General features: G+C 45.5%; 1 protein-coding gene across 2 annotated transcripts in view; it reads left to right on the top strand.

Moving 5' to 3' along the window:
• CCDC60 (coiled-coil domain containing 60) overlaps window positions 1–21,126 on the top strand; it is a 164,052-nt gene that overhangs the window by 15,039 nt on the left and 127,887 nt on the right. The gene's annotated exons all lie outside the window — the stretch shown is intronic.

Below are 21,126 nucleotides of genomic sequence, written 5' to 3'. Positions count from 1 at the left end.
AGAAAAGCCCTAGACAGCCTGGCCACTTGGACACCAGGGGAAGGCAGCATTTCAGACCAATTGCTAACCCATCCAAGCCTGCCGACTCACGGTTTCGTTAATGTTCTTTCGTCAGCCCTGGATTGCAGGGATTGTAATGGAACTTGTTCTGTAATTGTGTACTTTAGGTAAATAGATCCTTGGATAAGATTGATAACAGAGCGGCCCAGGTAATGTTTTAAACCGAAAGCAGAAGAGTATGAGGGTGTCTCCAGCTGTAAATGACAGGACCACAATTCATGCTGTGTCGGTTAAGGGTGTGTAGGGCTTTTTCAGCATAAATCACCGTTTTCTGAAGCTTGGCTTTTCTGCGTTAACAAAGAAAAAGGAGCTTTCTTTCCAGCTAGACACAGAGCACAGGGCTTCAGGCAAATAGGGGGTTTGTTTTGATAATGAACTTGATATCCAGTTATAACTCATTAATATAGACCACGCGATGTCATCGCAGCTAATTCCTTCATTTTACAAAGCCTGGATCTCAACAAAGCATATTATTGGCCCCAAATGAATTTTAAAAAATGAATAGATGACACAAAGGCCCAGCGGGTTCAAGGCAGAAACGGTACAGCCGTGTGGAAAGCGTGAATTTACCAGCGGGCTGTTGCTGCTGATTCAGTCAGGGTCACCAAGCACTCAGACATCGTCTTTATTTTCACACAGAGGTAGATTTCAGGCCAACAGAACCCAAGCCAAAGAATTCCTTCTATAGGTTCAGGAAGCAGAACAATCCAGACCAACAGATCCCCTAGTTCTGAGAAATTTTAAAGATGAGGAGCTATCACTTAGAACCACAGAGTCCTAGAGAAACCTCAAAGGGCATCTATCCAGTTGTCTATCTAAAGCAGGAGAAATGTGATTGTAACATTGCTGGCTCTGGAGTCTGCCTGACGTAGGATGAGCCCCAGTCTGCTACTGCCCAGCTGTATGACTTGGGCAAATCACCTTTTGCTCCAAGCCTCAGTTTTGTTATTGGCAAAATGGGAATACAGGCAGTCCCTACATTTAGGATCCTGATAATTAGGTAGCCAGAGTATCCTGGTCTCCCTGGGAGAGGGCTGACCAGAGGTGGGTGTAGTACTTAGATGTGGTCTGATCTATATTATCTTCCTAGTTGCTGATAAAAATGCTGAGTGGGTCCAGGCAGATACTCAGGGCTTATTAAAACACGACAGGGGTGCCTAGGTGGCTCAGTTGGTTAAGCGTCTGACTTCAGCTCAGGTCATGACCTCACAGCTCGTGAGTTCGAGCCCTGCATCAGGCTCTGTGCTGATAGCTCAGAGTCTGGAGCCTGCTTTGGATTCTGTGTCTCCCTCTCTCTCTGCCCCTCCCCCACTCACACTCTTATGTGTGTGTCTCTCTCTTTAAAAAATAAGTAAAACATTTAAAAAAAAAACAAAAAACAAAGACAGATTAGGAACTTCTTTGCTTCAGGAAGCTTTCTCTGGCTGTCTCCCTTGTCTCCTCCCTCCCCAACTCCACAGTCATAGCTCCTATCTCACATCTGCTCATGAGCCTTGTGTCGCCACCAACAGAGAGGGTCACTGAAGCAGGGACCGCCATTAATGCTCTTTGAATTGACCGATTCATTCAACAACTATTTGCAGCACATCTGTTATGTGCCAGCCTCGTGGAAGACAATAAATATTTGTTGAATAAATTACTTCAAGATCTGCCCCAAGGAGAAGACCTATTACCTCCTTGTACATCCGCTTGCTCTGAACAATACAAATCCTATTTTAAAATGTATTGCTCTTGGTATATATACATTTTTACGTTTCCACTCATTCTGGCCTTTAGCTTTTCTGGCAATATTCTAGAAGTCTGTCCACTTCCGGGAATGTGCCCTCCCTGCCATCTTTGGTGAAATTTCTTTGACTCTCTAGCTCACTGGTGCTTTATAGAAGACTAGGTTTCCTTAAACGCTACCCCCTTGCTTGGTTATCAGAACTTTGCTTACTTACTCATTTCATTTCACTCCTATTCATTCTTTCTTTTTCATTTCATTCAAAATTCATTTTCCGGAGTCCCCCCCACCCATCTAGCGCCATGTTTCTTTCTAAAAGAGCCTTTGGCCACGAGTCCCTATGAACCTTTTCATCAGATTTTTTAGAACATCTCTCTCTAAAGTCTAGTGCAGAACATGACCAGAATTCTCTTCCTTCACAGTACAATATCACCCCCAAGATACATACACTGTGGTCAACTTTCCCCAAAGTTTCCTCCTTTGTTGGTTTCTGGTCCATTTTTCACTTTATTCCTGTGTCTGTCCAGAGATTAAATTCCTGGCAATGCAAATGGCAATTATATCAGATGCTTCACCGTGGGTTTGTAACAAAGGCCTGAAGAACTGGCCTCTCGCAGTTGCAATATCTTGCGTCAGGACCAATTTTGGAGTTTCTAGCATTCACCTGTGTGTTCTGAAGTCTTTCCCACTATTAAATTTTTTCCAAAATCGTTTTATTCTCACCCAAATACTTTAAAAGAAAACCACCTTTTATTGAAGTGTAAGATATACATCTAGGATCCACTGCCAGGTGTGGGGGAAACTGGCACTTTCGAACAGTGAGGGCGGGAGTGACAATCTGTACATTTTTGGAGCATGGTTTTAAATACATTAAGATTCTTTATTTAGCCATTTCACTTTTAGGTACTGACCACACAAAAATGTTCCTATAAGTACTGTTCTCAAGAATACCTACAAGTAGGGGCACCTGGGTAGCTCAGTGGATTAAGTGGCCGACTCTTGATTTAGGCTCAGATCGTGATCTCACAGGTTTGTGAGATCAAGCCCCACATCTGGCTCCATACTGTCAGCCTGGAGCCTTTTTTGGGATTCTCTCTCTCCCTCTTTTTCTGTCCCTCCCTAACTTGCACCCTCGCTCTCAAAAATAAATCAACAAATATTTAAAATGAAAAAAAAATACATACAATCAAAATATGTATACAAAAAATATTTAAAATATGCATACATTCTTGAATATAGGTATATGCATATGTTCAAGAAATGTATATGTTCTTGAGTATACACACACATGTACACACACACACACACACACACACACACAAAAGATGCTTATCATGGTTATATTTTGTCAGAAATATTGTGGTTGCCAGTGACAAAAAAACCTCCTCAAACTTGCACAAGCAAACAAGAAGGTGAAGAGGTATTAGAGATTCATATTACAGAAAACTCTAGAGAATATGGCTTTAGGGGATTGAGCAGGATCTGGGAGCTTACACACAAAGTCATCAGGAATCTCCCTCATATATTCACTGGCCTCATTTCCATCCAGGCTGATTTTATTCTAATGCAAAAGCTCTCCATTGTGTGTCAAAATGGCCATCAGCAGCTCCAGGCTCAAATCCTTCTGGCTTAATAACAGAAGGAAAAAAGAAGCTTCTCTTTCCAAAATGAACCATCAAGAGTCCCATCCCTGAATTATCCACTTGGATATTGCCCACCCCTGGAGTTGACAGAACTGGGGTCACTGACACCTGAACCTCAGGCACTGAGAGTGGGGGAAGGGTAAATTCTTGAGAAGAAAATCCAGATGCTTTCATCCAAAGAAGGCAACCCAAATGCTGAAAAGGCAAAAAACAGAACATGTCTACTCCAACAGCATCAGTATTATTTTTAAAACTGAGGACAAGCTAAAATCTGCATCGATAGGAGAGTCAAATAAGGTCATGTACATGCATGCTATGGAATATTATGCAGCCACTAAAACAAATAAAGTAGATCCATATGTACAGACATGGAAAGATGGCCATTATGTGTATATATATGGTTTGGTGGAGGGCAAAGGTGAGTGCTGTATGTACATTTCAATGACTGTGACCATGTGATTTCTTGTCCAAACTGGAACTTATCGGGGTGAAAGGAGGGGATATAATTAATTACACTGGGACAACATATATAATTGGAGATTGTCCTGAGAAAACACACATGAACAGTGGCCAGGATTATAATCCCGTATTTGTTAAAATTTCTGTATATCTATGTCTGTATATTTATCTACGTGTGTGTGTGTGTGTGTGTGTGTGTGTGTGTGTATAATTTGCCTTTATTTAATAAAGATTTGGAGGTTGGGTGCCTGGCTGGCTCAGTTGGTAAAAGAATGCTACTCTTGATCTTGGGGGAGTCGTGAGTTCTTCGAGCCCTACACTGGGTGTAGAGCTTACTTTAAAAAAAAAGGCCTTACTTAAAAAAATATATGAGAAGGGTAAAAGTGGGGGGGTATTTTATTTTATTTGTTGAGGTATAAATTACATGCAGTAAACTGTTCAAATCTTAAATTGCAGCTCAGTTAAATTTTACCTATCTATATGCCTGTGTAACCACCACCTCAATCAAGATAGGAAATTTGCCCATCATCCCAGAAGATTCCCTCAAGTCTCTTCCTTATCAATGCTGCCCTCACTCAGAAGCAACGGCTCTCCTAACTTCTTTCACCAGAGATTGGTTTTGCCCATTCTTGGACATCATATCATGAAACCATAGGGCATGTTCTCTCTTACTTCTGACTGCTTTTGCTACCATTACACCTGTGAAATTTATCAGTGGTTCATTCTTTTTTTTATTGGTGGGTAGTGTTTCATTGTTTGCGTACACTATAACTTATTTAAATGCTGTACCATTGATGGACATATAGGGTGGTTCCAGTTTGGGGCTATTATGAATAAACCTGCTTGGACATTCCTTTACATCTTTCATGTGAACATATATTATATGTTCCATATAATAAAACCATATATTAATGGTTCCAAATTCTTGCAGGCATTGCTGGGTCACAGAATAGGGGTATACTTAGTTTTATCAGAAATCACCAACATTCCAAGTGTCAGCCATGTAGGAGAGTTCCAGGTCCTCCACATCCTCATAGAAACAGCCTTTTTAATTTTAGCCTTTCTGGTAGATGGGTAGTGAGAGCTGACTATGTCTTCAGTTTACATTTCCCTGATGAGTAATGATGTTGACCATCTTTTCTTATGTGTTGACTGGCCATTTGGATTCTTCTTTTGTAAACTACCTGAGTTTTCTCTTTTTTTTTTCAATGGGTTATTTGTCTTTTTATTATTGATTTGTAGGAATTCTTTATATATCCTGGATATGAGTCTTTTGCCACATGTATGTATATATCTACATAGGCTCTTCTTATGTTTTTAACGGTGCCTACCCACTATGAGCAAGCATTCTTAATGAAGTCTAATTTATCAACGTTTTTGTATTATAATGGTTGCTTTTTTCTATATTTATATAAAGCCACAAGACATAGTTATTAATATTGCTTTAAACAGTCCATCTTCTACCAATGTGAACATGCATCTACTCTTTCTGGTCTCTATTATTTCCTGTGGATCCCTATTTCCATCTGAGGTCAATTTCCTCCAGCCTAGAGACTTGCTTTAGTATTTCTTGTGGTGCAGGATTGCTGGTGACAAATTCCCTCAGCTTTTGTGTGTTTGTAAAGCCATTATTTTGCTGTCATTTTTGAAGGATATTTTTATTGGCTACAGAACTAGAGGTGGGAAGGATTTTTGTTTTTGCTTTTTAGGGCCCTAACGATGTCATTCCATTGTCTGATCGCTTTTATAATTTCTAGAAAGAAGGCTTCCCTCTCTGGAATTTTAGTCCATCTCCTTTTCTTTCATTTCCACAGCTTTTCAGGGTCTTTGAAAATATTATTTTTGTCATTTATCCTTTTATCTTCTTGTTGCAGTGAGAACAATCAGTTTCCACTAACTGGTGCATCAGCTCAGAAACTGAAGTCAACCTCTTACTGGGGAAAATTCAAGCTTGCTGCCCTTTTTCCTTCCTTCACTCGTTTTTTTGTTTGTCCATTTTTTCTTTCCTTCCATTTTTCCCTTTGCGTTTTTTGCTTCATTTATTTCTTAATCAACTTGTCGGAGTATAATGTACGTACAATAAAATGCAAACATTTTAAGTCTACAGTTCAACGAGATCTGACAAATGTAGGCAACCACATGACCACCCACCACCCCAGTTCAAACAGAGAGCAGTTCTATCATCTGGGAAAAGTCCCTCCTGCCACACTGGACTCAAGCCCTTCCTCCCACCTCAGTCCCAGGCAGCCACTGATATACCTTATCACTGTAGATGACTTTTGCCTGCTCTCAATTTCCCTATGAATTTAATCATAAAATACATAGTCTTCTATCTCTAGCTTTTGTTTAGTCAACATGTCTTTGACACTCAGCCATGTTGTTGGATATACCAGTAGTTTTCCCCTTGTCATTGTTGAATTGTATTCCATTGTATGAAAGTATCAAAGTGTATCCACTCTCTTGTTGATGGACATCTGAGTTGGTTCAGGTTTTTCTTCCTTTTTGAAATCTGCAATGTTATGAGTAATTTGCTAGTGCATCTCGTAACTGACGCCCATCCTGGTGAACAGAGCAGAGTCCTGGCCCTTGTGTAAGCTTCAGCCTAGAGGACAGATCTGGGTGGGGCGAGTGATCTCAAGCATGATGAGTGTTGCAGAAAGGCAAAAGTAGGCTGCCACAGAGCAAACGTCAAGAACACCTAGTTTAGTACAGGACTTCAGGAAAACCTCCCTGGAGAAACATTTGAGATGAGAATCAAGGATGGTGGGGGTGGAGGGGGAACACAGTGAATTTTGAGGCAGGGTCTGGGGTGTAAAAGAACACTCAGTGTACAGGGAAGGCCAACGCAATTAGTGGTGCATCACTGAAATCTACACAGTGACAGAGGCACTGCGATAGACATTTAAAAAAATATATTATTTCATTTAATCTCCGGAACAACTGTGGGAAGTATCTGAGTGCCATTTTACCAACGAGGAGACTGAGATTCAGGGAAATGAGATAACTTGTCCCAGATGACAAGTCAGTGGTAAACCAGGATTCAAATCCAGCTCTGTCTGGCTCCAACGCTCATGCTTCCCTCCTGACCTGAGATCAACCCTGGTTAGACTGAGTGCAGGGAAGATGGATTAGAGAAAGACCCATGGACACTAAAAAATATACATATTTATTAAGTAAATAAATGTCTAAGGAAAAAATCTTTAGCATATTGTTTGTATTTCCTCATTTGTATTTACTTAATTGCTTAAAAACAAACATCACTGCCATATTTATCAAATCCTATCCATTCTGCCCCACAATGTCGCATTATATAAGTGTAGACTTTGGTGGTGGTGATGGTGCGTGCGTGTGTGTGTGTGTGTGTGTGTGTGTGTGTGTTGGTCAGAGGAAAGAGCTAGAAAAAAGTGGGATCAGAGAAACACCAAGAGGTGTTTACAAACTAAAGGGCAGAGAAATCTATCAGTTAACCAAAGTGGAATAAAATGGTATTGACAATTAATTTATATTCTCGGAAGCAGTGAGCAGAGAACGCTGCCTGAACAATGAAAGTGTCACTGGGAGCTTTCATTTTTGGTGTTGCCTGCATGTAATTTGTCCCCTTTTCACATAGAAATATGTGGTATTAACTGGGAGATGTGATTAGAATACTAGCAGAGGCTGACTTTCTTGGGAAACAGACAGGCGGGGGCCTAACAGCCGATGGAGATCAGAGACGGTCCCTCTCCAGTAAATTCACAAATTGCAGCCTGCTTAATAAGGGAAGGGCATTGGGGCCGACACTGCAGTGTTTAAAAGAACCATGCCTCAGGGTGCCTGGGTGGCTCAGTGGTTTGAGCGTCCGACTTCAGCTCAGGGCATGATCACTGGTCCACTAGTTTGAGCCCCGCGTCGAGCTCTGTGCTGACAGCTTGGAGCCTGGAGCCTGCTTCAGATTCTGTGTCTCCTTCTCTTTCTGCCCCTTCCCCGCTCATGCTCTGTCTCTGTCTCTCAAAAATGAATAAACGTTAAAGAAAAAATATTTTTAACGAACCGTGCCTCCCACCTGGCATCCCAGCCCCCCAGTAATAGAAGTGGCTAAGACCCACTGAGAGTTTACCTGCTATATGCAAACTGCATTGAGGTGTTTTGCATGAACTCATTCATTTCATCCCCAAACAAACATAGAAGGGATGTGATCCTATTATCCCCATTTTAGAGGAAAGAAAACTGAGGACACAGACATTTAATGACTTGGTCCAGAGTATGAAACCAGAAGCCCCTTCTGCTTTTCACCAAAGCCCTTGATTTTAAACCTTTGCTTTATCCAGGATCCACACCTCATAGAGGAGAGAGAGCACAGGTGGGACACAAGATGACAGACACTCCCTGCTGGAAGGCCTGAGAAACCCCACTCCCATGGAGACAGAGAAATTGTGCTCTGGGGATGGAGGGGAAGGGTGATGCTCCAAGAGGAAATCCAAGCAGTCAGAGAGAATTGTAACATTCCCAGAATGCATGTGCCCATTCTCCTAATTTGATGGATAGGAAAACTGAGGTCCACAGCAAGGCCAGTGGGCATCATGTTTGTTTCTCACAAGAAATCCAGCCTTCAGGCACCCACGGGATCCCTGTAGGATCAAGGGGGGCCACCCCAGAAGGTGTCTCATAACAGTAATAATAGAAGTGATGGCAAACACTTCTATTGTGTGTGTCATGTGCCAGGCACTGTTCTAACTACTTTCACAAAGAGTAACTAATTTTTAAAATTTATTTATTTTGAGAGAGAGCAAGCAAGTGGGGGAAGGGCAGAGAGACAGGCAGAGAGAGAATCCCAAGCAGGCTCCACACTGTAGGCACAGAGCCCAACATGGGGCTCAGTCTCAAGATGGTGAGATCATGACCTGAGCCAAAAATCAGGAGTCAGACACTTAATCAACTGAGCCACCCAGGCGCCCCAAGATGAACTAATTTAGCTTCCATACACCCTAAAGGGTAGATACTGTTATCATCTATTTTACAGAAGAGGAAACTGAAGAACAGAAAGGTTAAGTGGCTTCTCTGAGGCCACATAGGTCCACGGTCCCACCCTCTGAATTAATTCCATCCCTCATCCTTCACATAACAGCCTTTTACCTCTGCAGAAAGAGCTGTCAAGCTTTCCCTTCATTCCTCTGTGGAACACTCATGGCTTTCTTTCCCCACATGATAATCCTGCATCCTGGATTCCCCGCTGAACTCCACATTTGACAGATGGGAGCTTCGCACCTTTCCTTACTAATATGGAACGAGCACTCCATGTTAATGTCTGTGTGCAGGAGCTCAGGAGGCAGACCCAGATCTGAGTCCCAGGTGTGCCCTTCACCGTGACCTTCACGAAGCTTATGTGATGTACGGTTCAACATGTGAGCTCTGCTCAAATGCCCATCAGCTGACAGGGGGACAAACAAGATGGGGCATATGCACACAGTGGAATATTACTTGACCACAAAAAGGGAATGATGTACCGATCCATGCAACAATATGGATGAGCCTTGCAAAAGCCAGACCCAAAAGTACTCATAGCATGTGATCCATTCATATGAAATTCCAGGAAAGGAAAATCTCTAGAGACAGAAAATAGGTTCCTGGTGTCCAGGGGTTGGGGAGATTGGTAGGATAATGGAGCGATACCTAAAGAGTTTCTTTCCGAGCTGATGAAAATGTTCTAACCTTGACCGTGGTGTCCGTTGCACAGATCAGTACATGTACTAAAACCACCATGAGAATGTGCACTTTAAACGGGTGAACTGGGTGGTATGTGAATTACATCCCAATAAAGCTGTTGACAGAGAAGAAATGAGGGAAGAGGAGGAGAAAGAAGGGGAGGAAGAAGAGGAGGAAGGGGGAGCTCTGGAGCTTGGGGTCAGATACCAGACCTACCTACCACCTTGTAGCCGTGCAGCCTCAGCTAGCTGCCTGGGCCTCCCTTTTCCTGTCTAGTAACAGCTGAGGACGGTGGTCAATGATACGAAAATGTTTAGCAATCGGCACAGCAAGGCCTCCAGACTCCTTAACCCTTTGGCTGCTGGATCATGAGGAGGTCCAGGGGCAGTGCAGGAGAGGACTGGGGTGGCCAGGGGTGGGGCACAGAGCATGAGTCCTTGCCAACCAAAGAAGAACTAGAGACTTCTGAGCTTAAAGTTTGCAACCACGAGAGAAACCGCAGGAAACTCAGTTTGTCATTAGCAGCCCCGGAAGCCGTGACTTGCAGGAATACATCAGGGCGTCGGGAGCCCATCTCCTCCTGCCCTTTTGGAGCGCTGGTTTTCCAGCATGGAGATTTCCATATAATTAACGCAGGTTCATAAATGTGCCCAACTTGGGTTTCCATGGAGACTCCCTGAGCTTAATTAACTCGGCCAGGGTTGCACACGGCTCCTGGGTTCAGGCTACCCTCCACTTACTCGCCATTTTATTTTTAATACCCCAAATTTAATAGGTGCTAAATATTTCTCCTCCTCCACTGGTGTCAGCCTGTTCCTTTTCCTCTTTCTTCTTCTTTCTTGCTTTTTGCTAATTAATACCTCTGGAGGAGGAAGAAGAGAGGAGGAAAGACAAAGCCTGTTCTCTTGGGCGACGGAGGAGGAACCCCAACTGGCAGCTGCAGAACGAGGGACGTGAGGGATAAAAACCAGGCGGGCAGGTTTGTACAAGGACATGAAAATGCGACCGAGGCGTGCCCTTACTTGGGGCCTTCCTCACCTCTGCTTGGGGGAACGGAAGCAGAATGGAGGCTGGTGAAGTCACTATATTTGGAGAGGAAGACGCTTGCAGTGTAGTTTTAGAAAGATTTACGGTGCGCAAAACTCCGAGGCTTATCTCCGACCCGTCTTTCCTGAAGTCCAGAAAGGGGTGAAAATTGCAAGCGGAGGCCTGACAAATTACATTTCCAGTTTCACCAGGTTAAAGAACACTTGTATCACATTGCGTTTCTCGAATCTGCAGAGCAGGTGAGATTCAGAGAGCGGCGGGAGTTTAAAGCCAAACAAGTTATTGAAAGCTAGCATAAGGTCCCTAGGAATCATTCTTGCCTGAGAAACAGTGACGTGTGGTGGTTAAGAATATGGCTTTATTGGCTGTGCAACCAGGGGCAAGTCACTTCACCTCTCTGAGCCTTAGCGTCCCCATCCATAAAATGAGGACAACAGTAATGCCTTGAGGGTTTGTTATGAGGACAAATAGGTCACGCATTGAAACAGCATCTGGCAAGTTAAGTAATCGCCACCTAGTGTTAATTACCATCGTCCGCCACGGCCCTGGCACCTAGCACAGGGCCCAGCATAGAGTCGCTGCCAGTTGGTGATTGGGAAATGAATGAATGTGATCAAATGGGGGTCCAGAGCCCTGCCAAAGGAATCAGTAAGTGCCTCATTACCCACATTTGTTTCTTTCTTTTTAAAAAAAAAACTTTGGGGGGCACCTGGGTGGCTCAGTCGCTTAAGTGTCCGACTTCAGCTCAGGTCACGATCTCGTGGTCCGTGAGTTCGAGCCCCGCGTTGGGCTCTGGGCTGATGGCTCAGAGCCTAGAGCCTGCTTCGGGTTCTGTGTCTCCCTCTCTCTCTGCCCCTCCCCCATTCATGCTCTGTCTCTCTCTGTCTCAAAAATAAATAAACATTAAAAAAAAATTAAAAAATAAAAATAAAAATAAAAAAATTTTAATGTTTATTTTTGAAAGAGGGAGAGACAGAGACAGAGACAGAATATGAGTGGGGGAGGGGCAGAGAGAGGAAGAGACACAGAATCTAAAGCAGGCTCCTAGCTGTCAGCACAGAGCCCCCCTTTTTTTTGTTTTTAATTTTTTCACTTTTGTCTCTTAATCTACTTCTTACAAGCAAGAATTTCAAATTTAAATGCCCTCAAGGACTAGGTAGGAAATACAAACGAGTAACTAGGCTTGCACACGAGGACACACATCTCTCTATCAAACACTAGGGAAGTCCTGGCCAGACCCTGCCTTGGGACTGTGTCAGAAACAGTGGTCACTCAACCTGTCCCAACCTGTCCCAAATCTGACTTAGTCGCAGCCCCATCCCTGCACTCGAGACAATTCCAAACAACACAACCCATTTTTAATGGGTTCAGTTTCTCTCCAACCCACAGCATCCATAATAAATTAACAAAAGCATATCAAATACAATCACGCATTGTTGTTAAGTTCTTGGCAAAGTCACCAAACGTCAGGCAGTTGGCTAGCTCCGTGGTGCTGTCCACGTCTGGGACTGTGGCTTAAGTTGTCATAATAATGAATTGCCGTGCTCACTTAGGCTTGGGCACGGATCCAGGACATCATGTTGGGCTGAGAAGAGAATTACTTCTCAAAGGTGACACCTTGTACCTCATTTACAAGGCGACAATCCCAAACACACATCACAGTTGCATGGCTGAGAGAAGACTCTTTTCAACACAGCTCTTTAAACCTGTACTTCAGGGTCTGAAATCTATTTGAAGGGGTCACATGGATGGAGCATTGAGGATGTTCCTTCTTGTCCATCTCGGCTTCGTCTCTGACATCCCCCCGCCCACGCCATCCCCCTGCCAGCCTAGGACTCAAAGGCTGAAAGGCATATGCTCAGTGATAACAATGTAGGCCTAGAAGTGGCAGGGGCATTCGTCAAAAACACTTGTGCTCCAACTGTTAGGTTTAGAATATGTGAGCAGGTGTCTAATCAGCTTGAGCCTTAGAACCCAGATGCCTCGGCTATTATTGGGTGCTTTCGCCCTCCCTACCTGATTCCGTATCTTGAAACATCCTCCTATTTCTTCATTAAGTAACCACCGCTGGGGAATTGATTCCTTCTATGAGAGAGCAAGATCGTGAAGTTGTGCTACATCAGCAAATAGATAATTGACATGATTAATAAAACAATGCAGGACCCCCAAGTGATGCCTGCATCCGGTGGGGACACAGTGAGTAGAGGGTAGGGTGGGGAGAGGCTTAAATCCATAAAATTCCAGGGATTTGTCTCCAGCGCCCAAATCTCATAGTTCCCAACCTATTTTCAAGGCCTAGACAGAGCAATGGCTTAATAAATAGTTGTGGAATGAATGAAGGACTCGGTGGCTGATGTGTCAGGAACAACAACTGTCTTTATAGTCAGAACTGGGTTAGAATCCCAGATCCTCACTTGTATGCTGTAAAACCTTAGTCTAGACACTTCTCGTCGGAGCCTCAGTCTTCCCACTGTCAGAATCTCAGAAACTGCCCCAAGCCGCTATTTAGATTTTTCTACAATAAACCCCACCATCCACTCGTTTCTCCAAGCAGCTGCACTCTCTTACCCCAAAGGTTGTTCATTTCTTTGGGAATAGGCTCGCTTCTAGACCTCAAGAAAAACACTGCCTTGCAATTCTTTCTCTCCCTCCTGCAGAGCCTGGGTGGGAACCCCGTGCCTCTCTCTCTGTTGGAGGTACCATCCACTACATCCACTATTGACAGGCACTTCTGCTGGTTTCCTGTGGCGATGATCCCACCCAAAGACCCTCCCAAACCTGCCCATCTCAGGTGGGAGATGACATCAAGACACAGTCCAGTATGACGGCTGAGCACAATATTTAAGAGTCTGGGTTTTGAAGTTAGGTGAAGCTAGGCTTGAAGCTGGGCTCTTCGGCTTAGTAGCTGTGCCACATTGCCTCTCCGAGTCTGGAAAGTTGGGGTATATATAATATGAATCTTTCAAGGGATTGTGAGCTTTAGAGTTGATGCGTAAAAAGCATGGTAGCTGAGGGGCACCTGGGCGGCTCAGTTGATTAAGCGTCCAACTCTGACTCGGGTCACGATCTCACGGTTCCTGAGTTCCAACCCCTCGTCGGGCTCTGTGCTGACAGCTCAGAACCTGGAGCCTGCTTCCGATTCTGTGTCTCCCTCTCTCTGTCTCTCTCTCTGCCCTTCCCCTGCTTGCACTCTCTCTCTCTCTCTCTCAAAAATAAATAAAGAACATAAAAAAAATTTAAAAAAAAAGAAGCATGGTAGCTGAGAGCCATCCTCACATAGCCATGGACTCTGGGGTGCCAGGGTAGCAAGATTAAGGCCAAAACCATCATCTGGCAAAATCTTAGAGGTCTGAATGACACAGGAAGAACCCCCCGCACCATGGAAGTCAAGCAGTGCCTTGCTCCTAACCTTCTTGAAAGTTCTTCAGTCTTCAGCACCCACCAAAGAATCTCCATGCTCAGAACCATCTCGGTGCTGCCCAAGGGCAAGCCACCTTGTCAGGAGGCATAACATAGATTTCACACAACACCCAGGCCCTGCTGCCCAGGGGTCGCTGTACAAGCTACCAGTGGCAAGTAGGATGATTTTATGTATGCAGCCACTTTTAATCTCAATAATCATGTGTTAATTTGGATGGTGCATCAGAAAAAAATTTAATAAGCACTTGAAAGGCATAAAGTCATGGATATTATTGCTGGGAAGGAAACGAAATAGATACTTAAGGTTAACAAAAAAAAAACCCACGTAAGTATCTATATGGATACCACAACAGATGATGATGATTATACAAAATTATACAATAGATTATGACGATTATAGGTGGAAGTCTGGATTATGGAAAACACGGGATCAGGCAGAGGGGGAAAGGTCAGGTTTAAGATGCAGAAATGTCCTGATATGCAGGTCAGGTCCCAACCCAAGACCAATATTAACTCGCCGATGCTAAATGGGAATCTTCCAATTCTTTTTCGGTCACGAAATGCCTCGCACATAATACACGCTGGGGAAACAATCATGGTCTTATTCTGGTGCTCAAGCATAGGCGGTTGGGGCAGACTGACCTAAGGGAAGGCTGGGCAACCAATCCCATTCTACACCACCGGCAGCTTTGTGACCCTAAGCAAGTTACTCAACCTCTCTGAGCCTCAGTTCCCTCACTTGAGATGGGGCTTTTCATCAGACCAGCCCTGCTTATCCAAGTTAAGGCACCTTCTCGACAAGTTCATTCCCACACCACTCACTACACGCCTAGTCATGTCGGACTGTGTGCCTGGCTGACCCCGTGTCAAACAATGCCATCCTACACAGAACAGTGTGATGGGTTTGACACCACGCTGGTTAGAGTTCATACCCCTGTTCCCCACCAACCTGGTGTTACCTCAGGCAAGGTGTTTCCCCTCTGGTGGGGGGGGGGGTCCCCTCACCTGTAAAACAGAGGAGGGTCCGCATTCATTTCCCCCAAGTTCTCATTAAGAGAAGCTTGGCTTGGCCCCTCTTCCAGCCATCCACATGTTTCTGAAGTATACCAGTTCTGACATCGCAGAGACCAAGCATGTGGGTGATTGACTACATTTTTCACATTTCATTTGTCATCTCGACAGGCTTTAAGTGCGTGGATAATGAACTCCGAATTCCAAATGAACTTAAACCAATTCCTTTCCCCTCTCTCTTGGAGGCGAGAAAGGTTTCTTTGAAGGAAACGAGAACTTCATCTTTTTCTTCTTCTGCTCTTGGCAAAACAGCAAGGCTTGCCCAAGGCTGCATGGTGGGAAGCCGGCTTGCCCAAAGGAGAAGGCATATGCTGTGGAGGGGGTTCAATGTGGTGGCTGGGCACACAGGTTTTGGGATTCCAAAAGCCCTGGGTTCCAATCCCACCTCTGCCACTTAACTGGCTGGGAGACTTTCATCCAGTTACTTGACATCTCGGGGCCTTCCTCTTGCTTGTGTGGATAACAATACCTATGCCACTGGGTTATTGTAAGGATTAGATATACTAAAACTAAAGCCACCTGGGTGGCTCAGTCGGTTAAGCGTCTGACTTCAGCTCAAGTCATGATCTCATGGTTCATGAGTTCGAGCCCCGCGTCGGGCTCTGTGCTGACAGCTCAGAGCCTGGAGCCTGCTTCGGATTCTGTGTCTCCCTGTGTCTCTGCCCCTCACCCCTCTCACACTCTTTCTCTTTCTCTCTCAAAAATAAACATTTCAAAAAATGCTGAATGTATGTATTACGTCCCTTCTCAGAGTAAGCTTTGATGCTATTATTACTCCCATATTAGAGATGAGAAAACTGAGGCACAGAGAGGTTAACTAGCCCCACTTCAGAGGTAGCAAGTGGTAGAACCAGGAAAGGAAACATTATAGAAAGAGTAAACACACAGATCATTACAACTGGGAAAGAAAGAGTGTGACAAGAAATGCTATAAAGGCATGACGGGGTTTGGGGAAAATGTCTCCCAGGAATGGGCCTATACAGACAGAAAATTTTTGCCCCAGTGATGTATGTGCTGGTAAATGTTTAACAGCCAGTCTCCAGGAAAAACAAAAAACAAATAGAAGACAAAAGACCCTAGTTCGTAGTGTTTGCCTATTTCTGTGGTGTAAATACCCCCACTGTGGCTGATTCCAAGCCACCAAGGCCAAGTTGGGAAGGAGACACGCATGGTCAGTTCACACCAAGTCACCTGCACAAGCAAGCAGAGCATTTTTTTTTTGTCCCCACCTGACTTCCAATAATTTCCCTGGAAAGACTCCCTTGGCTGCCTTTCCTGGGCCACATCGCAGGCTGTGCTGGTGTAGACAGACGGAATGTGTGCATAAGGCCGCGGACTAGCTCTCTGTGGGTAACTCACCGAAGGCTGCGTTTGATTGGGTCAGTCCCTAATGGGGCGTCGGGTCAGGGAGCGGGGGGAACAGTGCCCTTCCTCACCCCCAGTGGCTCCCTGCACACAACAGTGATGGTTTTCAGCAAGATGGACAGCCTGGAGCTGTGGAGGGGGAAGGTGGCTCTGATGTCATTAAAATTTCATGTATTTCTGGTGCACGTGAAATGTAATGCGGGAGGCTGCCCCGAAGGGCCCTGGAGCCCGTTTCCAAAGTGAATCAAGTCCACAGCGCCTTCCTGCAGAGGACGGCCACCCCCTTCCTCCGGAGTTCTTAATGTAAAGTCTGACAAATGTAGAGCCGCCTAATTAACTTGACTATTGTCTCCTAAAAATACCTCTTCTTCTGGCTTTCCTTTGGCGAAAAGAGCAGACTGGTAATCAGACGGAAAGGTCACATTACACCAGGGAGTGGGACTGTGTTGCACACCCACTCTCCCGCGCAGATTCGTGTGTTGGACACGTTTCCTCTCTGTACTTCATTAATAACTCAGAAAGCGTGGCCACCTTCAGAGAAAACCCGCTTGCTGCCTCCCCCAGTGAAGCTCAGCTCCCTCGGTCCCTGCAGTGGAGAACTCCCTCTCTGAGTGGCTGATGGGGGTTTTCCAAACCTCCTTGCACCGCAAGACTCTTCCTCCACCGCCTTGCTTCCTCCTGTGCCGCCTTTCCGCAAATGCCTGCAGGTGTCCAATTAACCGTAAGGAAGACGCGGGCTCGAGGCGGCCACAGGAACATCGGCACTCGTGTCAGTGCGGGTCCTTTGGAAAAGCAAGTACCGGGACAGAGTTAGAAGCGCAGGAGATATGTTGGGGGTGACGCGTGTGAAAGTCAGAAGAGGAGGAGAGGGAACAGGACGCAGCAGGCAAAGCATTCAGATTGGGATGAAGTCCCACGGTGGGGAAAGAAGAGAAGATAGGAAGAGGTGTTGAGTAGGAAGAGCATCAGACTGCCGTCCAGCTCCGAGAAAGTCTTGGCCAGCCTCATGGAGAGTTCCAGAACAAAGATTGCCTACTGGAGGAGCCGTGTTGGGCAGAAATGGCCAAGCCCTAGGGTGCTCACGGTGCTCCGTTACTGGCCGAGGCTGTGCAGGGAGTGAGTGTCCTCAGCTCCAATGCTTTGGTTTTAAATGACTCAGAGGGGTTGACCTAAGCGAAGGCAAGGGCATCTCAGGATGTTGGCTTTGTTCTGCCCATTCTCCATCCTCACATAGGTTCCTATCCTTTAAGCCGTTTGTCCTATGTATTCCCCACACTGGGGCCACACTGTAGGTGATGGGGTGTCAGTAACTGGGAGTGGAGGTCAGTTCCCCCATGTCAGAATATAGGGGGGTGTTCTGTGCCTGCAAGGACTCTGGGCTGGAGAAAGACCTTGCCCTGGTCTGGGTGGGAGAGTATTTGCAGGCCGCTAAGAGACCGTGTGGATGGGGACTCTATACCCTTTCTATTCCAAACCAAGTCACCAGAGACAGAGAAGTAGAATAGGAAGTATTTCTCAACTGTCATAAAGCCCCACAAAAATCGGGGAAACTCAAATAACCGATTCTAGTTTTTTATTCTCAGTGTTTACACGCACAAGTGATAGCATAAATACATTACCCTTGCAAACAATTACAATGTCACAAGGCGGAAAGCACCGCTGAACCCAGAAGTAGGTGTTGTTAACTGTTCAGTGATCCCTTCCACAGTCCCCCCAGCCAGGACCACATGGTTCCACAGTCTTTCCATTTTACCTCTAACCGTTTTCTCCTGCACCACATGTAACTCTGTGAACACGGGCTCTTAAATGCTTTGCCAGGAAGTATGAAGCAGTGCTAACTGTATGCCAGGCACAGTGCTAAGTACCTCAATTAATCTTTACAACAGCCCTGGGAGGGATGGTGTTATTGATCCCATTTTCCTGACGCACAAACTGAGGCTCAGGTTGTAACTGGTCATAATGAGTGTCACAGATGGCATTTGAACCCAGGCCTGTCAACTATCACATCTACCTCCCAGGACACGACTGAAATTTGATCCCCCTTCCAGCAAGTAGCAAGTGCATTGCTGAAATTGCTTTCTTTTGCCAAACTCCCCAAGGCACAAGCCCGGATAACATCACAGGGAAAGCCCTATATGCTGACACGGGACTGTCACGACATAGAGAGCGGGCCTGCCGGATGTGCGCAGAGAGCCAGACCCACCGATGGAATCCTCCCTCTGTACGTGCTGGCAAGCCGCTAATCTAAGATGTTGGTAACGGCTGACGCTCAGCCAGAGCCAACACCTGGGATCAAGGGAGCACAGTCATCAGATGCCCGGCTTCATCCAGAGGTTCTCCACTCATCCTGGAGACCCGCAGCTCAGCCTGGTGACATCATATCAGACAGGGGCCAATTCTGACATTGAAGAGGAGAACACAAAAAAAACAAACAAACAAACCATGACAGGGGCTTGTGCCAAAGCTGTGTTAGAAAGCTAAAAATAGCTGCCGTGGATGGCCACAGATCATGAAACGCATATGTCGACATAAGAGCCCCGTGTAAAATCGTCCCATGTGGGGTGTCCTCTAAGCCACTCACAATTAAGAACATCATTTTGCAGGTGGAGGACACTCCAACGCTTCGTGGTCTGGGGACCCAGGAGGTGTTGGGCGGGCCAGCCTGGACTGAAGAACGGCCAGGGCTTGCATCTGGAGCTCTTGGCAGCCCCACTGCCATTTGTGAGTGTTGACTGGGGGCCCAGGGGACCCACGGCACGGTTCTGGGCTTTGTCAGGACACAGGAATAAAGAGAAAATGTGGCACAGCGTGGCAGAGGTGGGTTAGTGTCTGTTCAATCCTCACCGCCACTCTGTGAAATGGTACTCTAACAATCATAGAATGTCTGGCACATAGTGAGCCCTCAATGAAATGTTATTTAGACCCAATTCCTCCCTGAATATATTTCCAGTGAAATGTGCAGACAGATGAAGTGAAGATTTAACTGCCATAATAACGCATAATAATTCACCTGCATCTAAACTCTGGATGCACATGGGAATTGACATGTGGGAGATGCCAGACCTTGAAAGGTTGTCGGCTGGTGTGAACTGACCCAAAGAAGCTACTGAAGGGGGTAATAACCCTCATGTGGTGGCTTCACAGTCAGGCAGGTGGGAGTCTGAACACCTTCTGGGGATACAAAGCAAAGCTACAGCCGAACATCTACAGCAGGTAGAACGCAGATGTGAATTAAATACAGATGTGCAGAAAGTGGACAAAGTCAAGCCCAGCTCTGGCGGTGACCAAATTGTCTGTCTGAGGATGCAGGCAAGAAGGTACCTCGTGTCCCTGAAATGGGCACAGATGGAATCTGACTGTGGAGTCGGGACTACGAGAATCTTCTAGTTCATCCTCCACATGCTCATGCTCTAGGAGGTGGCCAAGGGTCTCAGAATCATTCTGGATGATTTCCAAATATCGGATCCAACTCTCTTTCATGCAGGTTTACTTTTTTTTTTTTTTAATTTTTTAATGTTTATTTGTTTTTGAGAGAGAGACACAGGGAGAGGGGAGGGGCAGAGAGAGAGGGAGACACAGAATCTGAAGCAGGCTGCAGGCTCTGAGCTGTCAGCACAGAGCCCGACACGGGGGCTCGAACTCATGCACTGTGAGATCATGACCTGAGCTGAAGTGGGACGCTTAACTGACTGAGCCACCCAGGCGCCCCTCTGCACTTCTACTTTATATCCTTCAGAGGACAGCCACAGTTGCGTGAGAACTCCTGAGCTGGTGCCAGCTCACACTGTCTCCCGAGTGCCCACTGTTCTCATGTCTTTCCAGCTCTGTATTCAGTGACATCGTGTTGGTAGCTTGAAATCAGCCATGGTGGGAGTAGGGACACTATTGGAACTGGAAAACACTACAATCAGGGCTGTTTTTTTTTCTTTTTCTCCCCTGGAAAGCAGGTTGTTCAATATTTACCAGCATTTACCGGGTGGGAAATTCCTATCAAGAAAGTCTATCCCATGGGGCATCTGGATGGCTCAAGGCAGTTAAGCGACCAACTCTTGATTTAGGCTCAGGTCATGATCTCACGTTCGTGGGTTCAAGCCCCACGTTGGGCTCTGTGCTGACAGTGTGGAGCCTGCTTGGGATTCTCCTTCTCTCTCTCTCTCTCTCTCTCTCTCTCTCTCTCTCTCTCCCCCTGCTCTCTCTCTCTTTCTCTCAAATAAAATAAACATTTAAAAAAAAAAAGAAATTATATCCTAGCGTCATAAAATCTCTGAGTTGGAAGGGATTTTAGATCTCTTACCTTGTCTCAGATTTGGAGCTAGAATTCTCCCAGAGGTTTCCCTGACAATGAAACAGGTTCCAATAGCAGACAGTGAGATGATTTTTCGGTGTTACACAGACTGTAACATGAAATCGCATAGTGGAAAAGGTAATCATTTTTCAGTTCTCTTCTGTCCGTTTTTATTATGCAAAGGAGCAAGTCTCCGTTCGGTGCTGGTTCCATCTTTAATGCCTCTCTCTCTAACGCTTGTAACTCTCCCTGTTAACGAAGGGAGCTCCGGCCTCAACCCAGAGGCTTGTGCAAGCAACCCTGCCTAGCCGTGACTACAAACATTGTTTTGTTTTATTGTATTTGCATTTACAGATACCTTCTCTTTGTGA

This window comes from Neofelis nebulosa, chromosome 11, assembly GCF_028018385.1.
Source record: "Neofelis nebulosa isolate mNeoNeb1 chromosome 11, mNeoNeb1.pri, whole genome shotgun sequence".
Taxonomy (NCBI): domain Eukaryota; kingdom Metazoa; phylum Chordata; class Mammalia; order Carnivora; family Felidae; genus Neofelis; species Neofelis nebulosa.
Note: the sequence above shows the minus strand (reverse complement) of the source record. Positions and strands in the feature narration are given on the sequence as shown.